Here is a 12,165-nt window from a genome sequence, read left to right on the forward strand (position 1 = left end):
CCTTAACCCTGGAGCGATGTGGGACTTATGTTCGGTTTCTGCTCACCTTCCTTTTATAAACCACTAACTTCTCTTATTTTTCTTCTGGCGAACGATGTGGGATAAGTTAAGCTAACGAAAAATATTTCACAGTCACAGACATTTGCTCAAATCTCTTATTATATTTAAACTTTTGGTTAATTTATTTTTATTATAAATATGAGATGTTGCATATTATATACATAAACAAAATATATATGGCGTCATCTGGTTTTTAAGAGCTGGTTAAACCCGTTAAACCATCGAACCACTAACACGACCGGTTTGATGTCCGCTTTGATTTTCAAAACATTATTTATTACTTATTCTTGCCACTATTACGGAGTTAAGGCTATACATAGTGCAGGAAAGGATTATTACATATAGAAGACGATCACATCAGCCAAACACCTTTCTATATGATTCTCACCAAGGTTAAGAAATGATGTTCATTCATACTCACCCGTGGGAAGCGAGAGATAGAGAGGAGAAGAAGAGTGAGATAGAGAGAGAGGGATGAAGGAGGAAGATTGTAACCTTCCGTAGCCGCACTCACGGACCATCATAATGTGGGATGTTGGGGGTGGTTTTTGGAGGTAACTCACACGTGACTTGGGGGTGCCTAGTCACACGTTACACATGAGTTTTTAACTCATTCCAGATAGCCTAAGCTATAGTCCATGAACTTCAACGAATTTAACCATTTTATGGATGTGTTATCAAATGGCCATAAACTGTTTGTTTCCTAATAAAGACTGTTAATAATTAATATATTAATTATAATTATTTTTGCAAACTATGGGACCAGGGCCGGTCCCGAGAATTCAAATGTCCAGGACGAGCCGGAAAAAAAGGCACTTAGGTCTTAAAGTGTAACGAATTAAAATTACATAAACTAATATTTTTCTAAAACGACAATAAACTTTATAGCAATAAACATAGCAAAATCATAGTATTTTAATGAATAATTACATATCGTAACAGTTAACCGACGATCCGTGAAGCTCTCCCCGCGTTCTTGATAGAAAATTGGTTGAGCAACTCTTCGTAGTCTATACTCTCTAAGATTTCGTTCTCGATAGATATCATCGCCAAACCACTAAGTCTTTCTTGGGACATTGTGGAGCGTAAGTAAGACTTCAATAACTTCAACTTAGAAAAACTTCTTTCTGCAGATGCCACCATTACTGGAATTGTCAACAATATTCTATATGCAATGCTTGCATTTGGGAAATAATCAAGTTCTTTCAAAAACTTCAAAACATCTATAGGGTTACTAAATTCATTGGTTTCCAATGTCTCAAATAATTTCAACTCCGTATAAAGTTCATCGGCATCAATATCCGATCTTTCTTCAAACTTTAGTGTTTTTTCAAGACGATGACAAGACGACTTAAGATTTTTATCTTCAATTCCCTTCAAATTATGTGGAAATAAAAAACCAAATACTTTGTGTTAGGAATCGGACCGGGTACACGCAGCGGAAACACTATCACCCACATAAACAAACTCACGAAATAAAAGCAAGAAGAACACAAGGATATTACGTGGTTCGGATTTGGTGCAAATCCTACATCCACGGGCCACAACTAGAGATATTTATTATAGGCTCAACAATAAGATTACAAGGATTGCTGTCAAGAGGTACAAGAAAACCGGAATACAAGGCTGCTATTTATAGCCATGGCACCAAAGTGGCAAAAGAATAAAACAGCTCACAAAAGTCCTTTCTGAGGTGTAAAGCTCAATTATTGTCACTAACCCACTTTGCCATTGTCCCCCACTAAGCCTTGACAACCAATTCAAGGTATTTTCTTCACATGGTCTCCACCAACCAACAATCTCCCACTTGGAGAAAATAACCCAACAATTCTTCAGTAATCTTAAAACAACCAAGTCTTCCAAGCCTCCAGTTCCAAAGAATAAGCTAAACTTAGTCTCATTTCTCTAGTTGCAGTCGCCCCTCATCATCAAGTACAAGAAGGGCCAGTTGAAGCTCCCACTAGCTCCAACTCAGCCGTGGCTAATCCCGCCACCGACTCATCCTCTGTCTCAACCGGTTTGGACACTCAACCAGCTCCAGAGATACACTGAGGACCACTAACACTCTCCAAGCTTAGCAAACATCCAACAGGAGAGAATTTTTCAGTCTTAGTTTTCAAAACCCAACGGCTCTTTGTAACTGTACCCGGAACACGCCCCATGCTCCCACTGTCACAAAATCTCCTTACTGGTTTAGACTTTCCGACTCGTTCAGCTAACATCCCCATGTCTCCAGAATTCATGTTTGCAAAATGAACTCTCTTAGCACTCGATTTAGCGAACCAGATTTTGTTACGCTTAACCGGGACGGTCAAATTTCCCTCAGCAGGTACCTCAACCATATATAACGACCCACGCTTCATACCATGAGCAATCACCAGATTACCATTGACCACCCTCCATTTACCACCACCAAACCTTACTTCCAGTCCTTGTTTATCCAGCTGACCAACATAAATCAATTTCTTCTTCAGCTCCGGAATCACCCTGACATTTTTCAGGTTCCATGTAGTTCCCAATGAAGTAACCAGATCAATATCTCCCATGCCCGTTACCTGAAGCATCTCTTTATTTGCTAACCGTACCTTCCCAAAATCTCCTTCTTTTAGATTCACCATCGTTTCCCCGTTGTCCATGGCGTGAAACGAAGCCCCTGAATCCATGACCCAAGAGTCTACAGAACTTTCCATACTGAGCATCAATGCATCATCCTCAGACACACTCTCAGCACCGGCAATGTTCAATTCTTTCTTTGGACATTGACTCTTAACATGTCCCACCTCTTGGCAGTTCCAGCACTTCACATTCTTCCAAGTTCTAGACGAACTTCTTCCCCGACTCCCACTGCTCCCACCATTCCTGCTATTCCCTCTACCTCTTCCGATATTTAATAACTCAGAAGAAGACGAGCCACCTTGATTCTTGCGTCTGATATCTTCGCCTAGAACCAAATCTCGAACCCCTTCAAACGTCATGCCACTGGTCCCCACATAACTCGTAACAGCGGTTACTGTTCCAGACCAGCTATCAGGTAGTGAAGCTAGTAGCAGTGATGCTTGAGTCTCATTATCAAATTTAATTCCCACAGATGATAATCTGGACAGAATTGAATTTAGATTGTTAATGTGAACCGTAACTGAGCCTTCCTCATTCATCCTTGTAGTGAACAACTCGTTAGCCGCCGATGGTTTCTCATACATATTTGACAGAGCATCCATCATACCACGCGCCGTGGTTTCATTCATGATGTTGAAAGCAACGCTCTTCGTCAACGACAATGTAATAACCGCCTTGGCTTTCTTGTCCTTTGAGTTCCACACATCTTCAACAGCTTTTTCCATTTTCTCCGGTTTGTCTCCGAGTACCACCTCCAAGTCCTTCTGACATAGCAATGCTTCTACTTGCATTTTCCACCAGCTAAAATCAGAACCGTTGAATTTCTCGATTACAACCTTGTCTCCATCCATTACGACTAACAAGATAAAAAACAGGTACACTTGTGTGTGACAGAAAACCCGACCGTACAACGACAACGATCGTACAGTACCCAAAACGGTCAACCTTGTTTCTGATGTGGCAGATCAGACTAAGCTGCAACCACAGAGCATAATACAAGATATGACCTCCTTCAACCTAATCTCTTATACCAGTTGTTAGGAATCGGACCGGGTACACGCAGCGGAAACACTATCACCCACATAAACAAACTCACGAAATAAAAGCAAGAAGAACACAAGGATATTACGTGGTTCGGATTTGGTGCAAATCCTACATCCATGGGCCGCAACTAGAGATATTTATTATAGGCTCAACAATAAGATTACAAGGATTGCTGTCAAGAGGTACAAGAAAACCGGAATACAAGGCTGCTATTTATAGCCATGGCACCAAAGTGGCAAAAGAATAAAACAGCTCACAAAAGTCCTTTTTGAGGTGTAAAGCTCCATTATTGTCACTAACCCACTTTGCCATTGTCCCCCACTAAACCTTGACAACCAATTCAAGGTATTTTCTTCACATGGTCTCCACCAACCAACACTTTGTCATACTCGTAATGAACTTTATCAATTGTTTCATTCAAGTTCAATCTTTTACGCATATCAAACCACTTATTCCTATTTGTGAGATGATCCAAGGAAATTTCGTGTTCTTTAACTCTACTGGTAACATGGTGCCAATCCGAATAACCTTCGTCACCTAATTTACCTTTAGAAATCCCTTTTCTAAACACTTTACAACAAAAACAAAATACCTTGTCTAGCTCTTTCGAATATACTAGCCATTCTCTATCACACTTCTCCAAATTTGGTAAAGTTCTTGTATATAAAGCTGCAGAAAATCGTCTACCAGATTTATCGTAAGGACCATACATAATACTAGTATCTCTTTTAGGACCCTTCTCAACCAAAAGTTTAAGCTCTCCATAATTAAGTTTTTCCCACCTTCTTGGATCACATATATCAACAAACTCTTTAACGAGCTCTTGCTCTTCTGCCTCTTCTACTTCTACATTTTCTTGGTGTTCAACATGCTCTTCAATAGGCTCTTCAACAGACTCTTCAACAAGTTGTCTATGAATAAACTTATCTAGAGCACCGACATCGACCTTTCTCTTTTCTTCTTCTAGTTTTCTCTTTTTTCGTTTTTGACTACCGGATGGTTGTTTAGACTTCATCACTACAAGTTCATTACTTTCAACTTTTAATATTCAACTAAATACAAAAAACATAATCTAATAATTTGATTTCAGCATCTGATAAATTTCAACATAATTTCAACATTCAATCAAATAAACAATTTCAGATTTTAGATAATATCATAATAATCACAATTTCAACATTCAACAGAATTTCAACACTCAATCATATAATTATTGATTTCAACTTAATTTCGATTTTCAATCAATAATCACATAAACAACATTCAATCTTAATTGAATTAGTAAATTTTGATTATGATTCAAGTTCAATTATTCTATAATGATTCAAGTTCAATTGCTCATCAATCCTCATTCAATTATACACTAATAAAACTATTAATATGATTATCTCAATAAATGAATAATCAATTAGACAATTACCTTATTTGAAGTTACAAACGATCAAACTTCGGTGCTTCTCTTCTGCCGCAGCCAATTGATAGTCAATCAATTAATCAATTAATCAATAATAAAATTGATGAATAATCTCTAAAGAATAAAACCCTTGCTGCCGCTGCCGACTTGCTGCCTTAATTTGTGTTGTGGACTAAGAAAACTAAATTGATTTGGGCTAAGACATTAAAAAATGGGCTACAATTGAAATATATTTAAAAAAAATGGGCCCATTAAAAAACCAGGCCATGTGCACAGGCCCAGGTTGCCCCCCTTTACCACCGGCTATGCATGGGACCGTATTTTATTCTGATCGTTTTTAAATTGTGTTATCGAATGGCCATAAACTGTTTTGTTTCCTAATAAAGACCGTTAATAATTACTCTATATTAATTATAATTATTTGTGCAAACCATGGGACCAAAACTGTATTTTATTCTGATCGTTTTTAAATTGTTAATATATTAATTATTAAAAAAACATTGGAAGCGGGAGATTTTAGAGAAAGAGAAGGATTTCAATTTTCACTGAAAGTGTGCCCTAACTCTGTCTTCGGCTTTTGTCTGTCTCGTTTGTCCCTTGGCTCTCTTGTCTCTTGTCTCTTTACACCCCGCTCCCGAGTTGAAGCAAAGAAAAGAAGAGAAGAGAAAAGAAAGCAAGGAGAGAAAAGAAGAGAAAAAAAAGCAAGGAGAGAAAAGAAGAGAAAAGAAAGGAAAACAAATTTGTCTTTTGTGCTCCCGAGTTGGAAAGAAATGAAGGAAAGTTAAACATTTTATTCTTTCTTTTCAAATCTTCCCAAATCGGAAGGAAAGTTAGGAGGGAAAGTGATCCTTCCATTTCCTTCCACTTCCTTCCTTTAATGAAACTCGCGAGCATCAATCTCTCTTACTTTCCTTTCATTTCCAATCATTTCCTTTCTTTTCTCTCCTTAAGTTAAACTCGGGAGCGGGGTGTTACTTTATCAGTTCAGCATTGTCATCCAGCTTGCAGGCATCCAACAACCTACGAGCACCGGTACCTAACCAGCCACGCCACAACACCACCAAACCATCGCTGATGGTCCCACCATCTCCGGCGAGAATCCAGCAGGCAGCAGCGGCCCTGCAGGAGGTATGTAATTTTTCTTTGTGTGTGTTTGTTTATACTTCTTGAAACACTCGTCATTTACCATTTCAAATCAGTTAGAAATTTCTGTGGCAATTTCCTGAAATCTCTCTGTGTTTGTTTGTAGAAATTTATTTGTGTTTATTCAGTAGCAATTTGCAGTAGCCTAACCTGAGTTTTTCCATTCCTGATATTTGCATAACCTGACTTTTTTCAGTAGCAATTTCCAATAACATAAGTTAATTTTTCATTAGCAATTTCCAGTACCAGTAGCTTAACCTCAATTTCTATGGACTTCCTATTTTTTTCTTTTCTTTTTTGACAATAGCAATTAGCAAATATTGTGTTTTAAAAATTAAGAGTATTTAAAACACACCTAAAAACTGCACCAAAGTTATGCAGTTTAAAGCCGCACCAAGTTACATGGATTGAAACCGAACAGTAATCGAATAAAACTGCACCACATAAAAAAAAAAAAACCGAAAAAATCACACCGCTCAGTCTAAGTAACTATACAAACCACCTTGGTTTTAAATAGCGTAAAGCGCCCTTAAGCGCTAAATGCTTTAAAGCACACAAAGCTTCCGTGAATTAAAAAAATATGAAAATATTTATAGATACTTATAAAATGCATAATGCATATCAATTTCAAAAGTGAAACTCATGTGAAACCCAAAGTATCTTAAATTCTAATTCCTAAGCCTTAAATCCTAATATTTAAAAATCCGCTAAACTATCATCCTCGTCAACTTGAACAAAATCATCTCCTCCCTCATCACTATTGACTCCAATATTTTCTTCCATCTCATCTGCATCCACCAAACCAACCGTCTGTGAGATAGTTGACTAGATATAAGACCTTTCCTATATCTCTTCCCGATGGTCAGACTCCATCATTTTGTACTTTTGATGCTCTAGTTAGATAACTAGGCTCATAAGCACCAAAGTTGTTAGCCACATCTCTCCAAATTAAATCTTCACGCACAAGTATTGCCTCATCATTATTCTGATCTTCCATTCTTCCCATCAACCGCTTGTTGCTTTCATCAATATCTTCTTAAATAACGGCCTAATGGGATTTTTCTCCTTATCTTTAGCTCGACGCTTCAAGGCACGATTGAATTTGACAAACACCATGGCATTCAATCTACATTGTCCCAATCTATTCATTTTCTTCGTGTGAAGCTACAAGAAAGAAAATTTAAAAAAAGAATTGTACAAGCATATTTTTATAAATAATATAAAAAACAGTTTTTCATCTTAAAAAACAGATTTTCAGTATACAAACCAGATTTCCAGCAACAAATAAAAATATATTTTAGTGAAAACAACAATTTTTTATTTAATTAAAGTATTAAACAGATTTTCAGTAAAAAACAGATTTTCAGCAATAATAAAAAACAGAATTTTAGTAAAAAAAGTAAAAAACAGAGAAAAAAACTTACGTGTTGAAAGACGCTCCAGTTTCTATCGCAACTTGTAGCACTACAAGTTGGACTAAGGGCCCGTATGGCAAACTTTTTTAGATTAGGAGCAAAAGATCCATAGGATGGCCAATAGTCAGCTATTAAAATAACAAAAGATAGACATAAACTCAGAATATAAGTTAGCAAAAAATATTCAGTTGTAATAACATTTCATAAACTCAGTCCTTGTGCAATCCATTATTTGTCCAACTCTTTTGAGATATTGTCTTGAATGTCTTGATCGGGAACAAGCCTCATAATGCAATCATACAACCCTTTTTCAACTTCTTCACATGATACCCAACCGCGCCATTGTAAAAGATCATTGGGTTCAAGAAGTGTCTTGCTGCATGTAAAGGTTTATGAAGTTAGACATTCTCATCTGTGATTTCAAAAGCTGTATTGTAGTCATCCGAGCTGGAAAAGCTATCACAAATTGTCTCCTTAGCTCTATCCATGGCCTCGTAAATGTAACCCGTAGCCTGATGTATTTCTTCATCAACCATCCGAAGAACTTTCACTGGGGACCCGTCAACTTAAAAGAATAATGATATTCTTCCTAAAAGTTTCTTGCATAAAGTAAATTTTAATTTTTTGTCCTATCTTATTTGTAGACCACTTGGATTTTTTTCCAGTACTCTTGAAAAAGCACCATCTTCATCAAATTAGTTCTTTGTTTGTGGATCTGGGCAAGAGTGATGAAGGATATGAAAAAATCTTGTTACCGCCAACCTATGCAAAAAACTTTTTGGTTGGTGAACTTTCTTATTATGTCAACCTATCATCCACCAAACGTTTGCGAGATGGTTGACTAGATACAAGAGCTTTTCCTTTATCACTTATCGATGGTCCGACTCCGGGCGTGTTTGTCACGGAGCGTTTAGGAGTTTCTAGCTTCTAGCATTTGACAAAACGTTCTGTTATGAACAAAAAACCTCATTTTGCACTACAAGCTTTTAGCGTTTAGTTTAAACAAAATGCTCCAAATCTAAAAGCAATCTCACATAGCGTTTAACAAAATGCTACCAGCTAGTTTTGCCGAACACGCCCTCCATTTTGTACTTTTGATGCTCTAGTTAGATAAATAAGCTCATAAGCACCAGAGGCGTTAGCCACACCCCTCCAAGTTAAATCTTGACCTACAAACATTACCTCATCATCATTCTCATCTTCCATTCTTACCATCAACCACTCATTGATTTCATCAATATCTTCTAAATGAATGGGATCGTTCTCCCTATCTTTAACTCAACCCTCCAAGACACGATTGAATTTGATAAACACCATGTCATTCAATCTAGTTTGTGTTAATCTATTCCATTTCTTTGTGTGAAGTTACAAGAAAAAGAATAAATGAAAGAAAGAATTGTAAAACGGATTTTTTTTTGCAATAATATTAAAAAAATAGTTTTTTAGCTCAAAAAACAAATTTTTAGTATGAAAACCAGATTTCTAGCAATAAAAAACAATTTTTTAGTAAATAACAAGTTTTCATTAAATTAAACAGATTTGCAGTAAAAACAAACTCCTAACAATAATAAAAAAAATAGAGTTTCAGTAAAAAAAAATAGGTATAAAGAAAAATTTATGTGTTGAAAGACACTCCAGTTTCTCTTGCAACTTGTAGCCCTACAAGTTAGACTAAGGACCCGTATGACAAACTTTTTGGATTAGGAGCCGAAGATCCATCCGCAGGGCCGGCTCAACGAGTTTGGGGGCTCTAAGCGAATCAAAAACAAAAATTTGAGGCCTTTTGATTAACCCTAATTGAGATTCAGAGATAATACCGTGGATTAATAACTTATCGTGGTTTTGAGTGGGAGTTTTAGATATCGGCATATGTAGTCTGCCAATGTCAAAATTCCATGCTGCAATCAAATGGTCCATGGATTAATAACTTACAATAAAAAATCTGTGGTTGTTTAAACCACTAAACTGTAATGTCCATTGTCAAAACTCAAAAGATTAACCCTAATTGAGATTCAGAGATAATACCGTTTCTTTGTTTCAGTGAGAGCAGATTAGAATTGAGAAGAATAGTGGCAGTCCAGAATCCGGATCGCCACTCTCCAGATCATCAACATCAACAGAAACCGAGAATGAAGATTGAAGAAGCAAGAAGAGCCGAGGAGTGAAGAGTGAAGACAGCAGCAAATCAGCGATCGCTTGCTTGATTGCTGCCTTGAACGGTTGAACCCTTGAAGGCTTGAATCGCAGAATCGATTAGAGAAGGGAGGAAAAGAATAGAAGTTGAATCGCCGGGTGAGTGGGATGTGTATTGATTCGATCTTGCAGCATGATTTTTTGGAAACGAGAAGCTTATTGAAATTAAACGGGGCCCTTACGCCCTAAGCCCTATCTTAACTCATTACACTATAAGGTCGGGCCTGTCCATACGATGCCCACCAATCAGCTATTAAAAAACAAAAAAATAAACATAGATATTTAGAATATAATTTACCAAAAAAAATTCAGGTTATAGTAGTGTTTTTTTACCGGGTGATTTTGTCGTCATATGCCTAATAGCCGTGGGAAGAATGAAAAGTCCTTTTGTGTTCCGATATTTGTCTAACTCATCCGAAATTTCATCTTGAATTTCTTGGTCAGGAACAAGCCTCATAATGCAATCATACAAACTTTTTTCAATTACTTCACAAGCTACCCCAACAACGTCATTATAAAAGATCCCCGGGTTCAAGAAGTGTCCCACCGCATGTAAAGATTTATGTAGTTGGCACTCCCACCTACGATTTATGATTTTTAAAGTTCCCTTGTAGTTATTCGGGTTCGAAAAACTATCGCAAATTGCCTCCCTAGCCCTATCCATGGTTCGGTAAATGTAACCCATAGCCAAATGTTTTTCTCCATCAACTATTCTAAGAACTTTCACTAGGGGACCCGTTAACATGAGAGAATAAAGGACATTCATCCAAAATGTTTTTTGCATAAAGTATTTTTCTTTTTCACATCGTATCTGTAGTCTATAGACCACTTGGATTTTTCCCACTTAAATTGTTTGTGGATCTGGGCAAGAGTGATGAAGGACGTGGCAAATCTTGTTATCACCGACCTATGCAAATTTCTTTGGTTGGTGAACTTTCTTATCATGTTTACAAGAGGAACATGACTATATATACCCATTTGCTAAAACAGCCTTCGTCTTTCCTATTATTGTTTTTTGGTACTTTGATTTTGAGGATTACTTTGTGGCTTGAGTTGGAGTAGTTATAGTTATTAAGTCTCAATAAGGCCAAGGCATCAAGAACGCCTCTATTTAGGTTCAACCATATATGCCTTGAGTATCATGAAATTTACGCATGGATGATCCAACATAAGCACAAACGTTAGACATAAACAAGAAACAAAATGACCATAAGACATAGGTTCAGATGAGAGCAATTATGTAATTGAGAACGCGAGAACAAATCTAGGCCACATATTGGTTTTAAATAGCGTAAAGCGCTAAAGCCTTTGGGGGTCAAAGCACTAAGCTAAAGCGTTCACCTAGAGCACACGATGCGCCCCAAATTATATATATATATATATATATATATATATATATATATATATATATATATATATATATATATATATATATATATGGAAATACTTATAAATACTTAAAAATCCCCTAAAATCATAGTAGTATCATATTAAATCCTAAGTAATACTAAGTTATAACTAGAAGTCTTCTAAACTACCATCGTCAACTTGGACAACACCATCTCTTCCTCCCTCATCTGAACCCATTCTGTAAAAGTAACAAAACAAAAAACAGATTAAATGATTCATTAATGCATATAGAAACAAAATTACTGATTAATTGAGCTTGACTTAACAAAAAACAGTAAAAGTCATATGAACCTATTCATGTTTAATATGATCACAGTCAAAACAGAAAACAAAACACAGTTGACTAACAAATAAACATAATAATTGTTATTAAACCTATGACCTATCTATCAAGAAGAAAACAAGCAAAAACAACAAAAGGAAATACCAGATTATATGCCTATACTCACAACTTAACAATCAATTATATACTCAAAAGTTAAAACAGAGAGCAATGGAGTCAAAACAGAAAACAATTAAACACTTAACAAAATAATTATATACTCAAAAGTCAAAACATAACAATAAAACAATGTAACATACTAACATATATAACTATATTCTTGAAAAGTTGCATCATGTATGATAAAAAATAACTTATGAATCATGAATATGACTTAACAGTTAAGTAAAACAAGTTAACATTTAACAACTTAACTGAAAACATATAAATATAATGATCCAAGTTCAGACTTCATACTATCAGAGTTTAGAGTTTTAGACTTGAGAATAGAATTGGAGTTGGAATAGAATCAGTAGATTAGTAGAATGGAATGAAAGTAGAAAACATACCTTAATAGGAGCAGAGTTGATTTCCAATTACTTGGAGAA

General features: G+C 36.2%; 1 long non-coding RNA gene across 1 annotated transcript; it reads right to left on the minus strand.

Moving 5' to 3' along the window:
* Positions 1-6,847: 6,847 nt before the first annotated feature.
* On the minus strand, positions 6,848-10,085 carry LOC145160589 (uncharacterized). The gene is made up of 3 exons (XR_013738164.1): positions 9,718-10,085; positions 7,702-9,590; positions 6,848-7,441 (listed from the first exon to the last, which is right to left on the minus strand). It is a non-coding gene; the product is annotated as an uncharacterized LOC145160589 (long non-coding RNA).
* Positions 10,086-12,165: the final 2,080 nt, after the last annotated feature.

Source organism: Lactuca virosa, chromosome 2 (genome assembly GCF_052849685.1).
Source record: "Lactuca virosa cultivar CGN04683 chromosome 2, Lactuca_virosa_CGN04683_v6, whole genome shotgun sequence".
In the NCBI taxonomy this organism is placed as follows: Eukaryota; Viridiplantae; Streptophyta; class Magnoliopsida; order Asterales; family Asteraceae; genus Lactuca; species Lactuca virosa.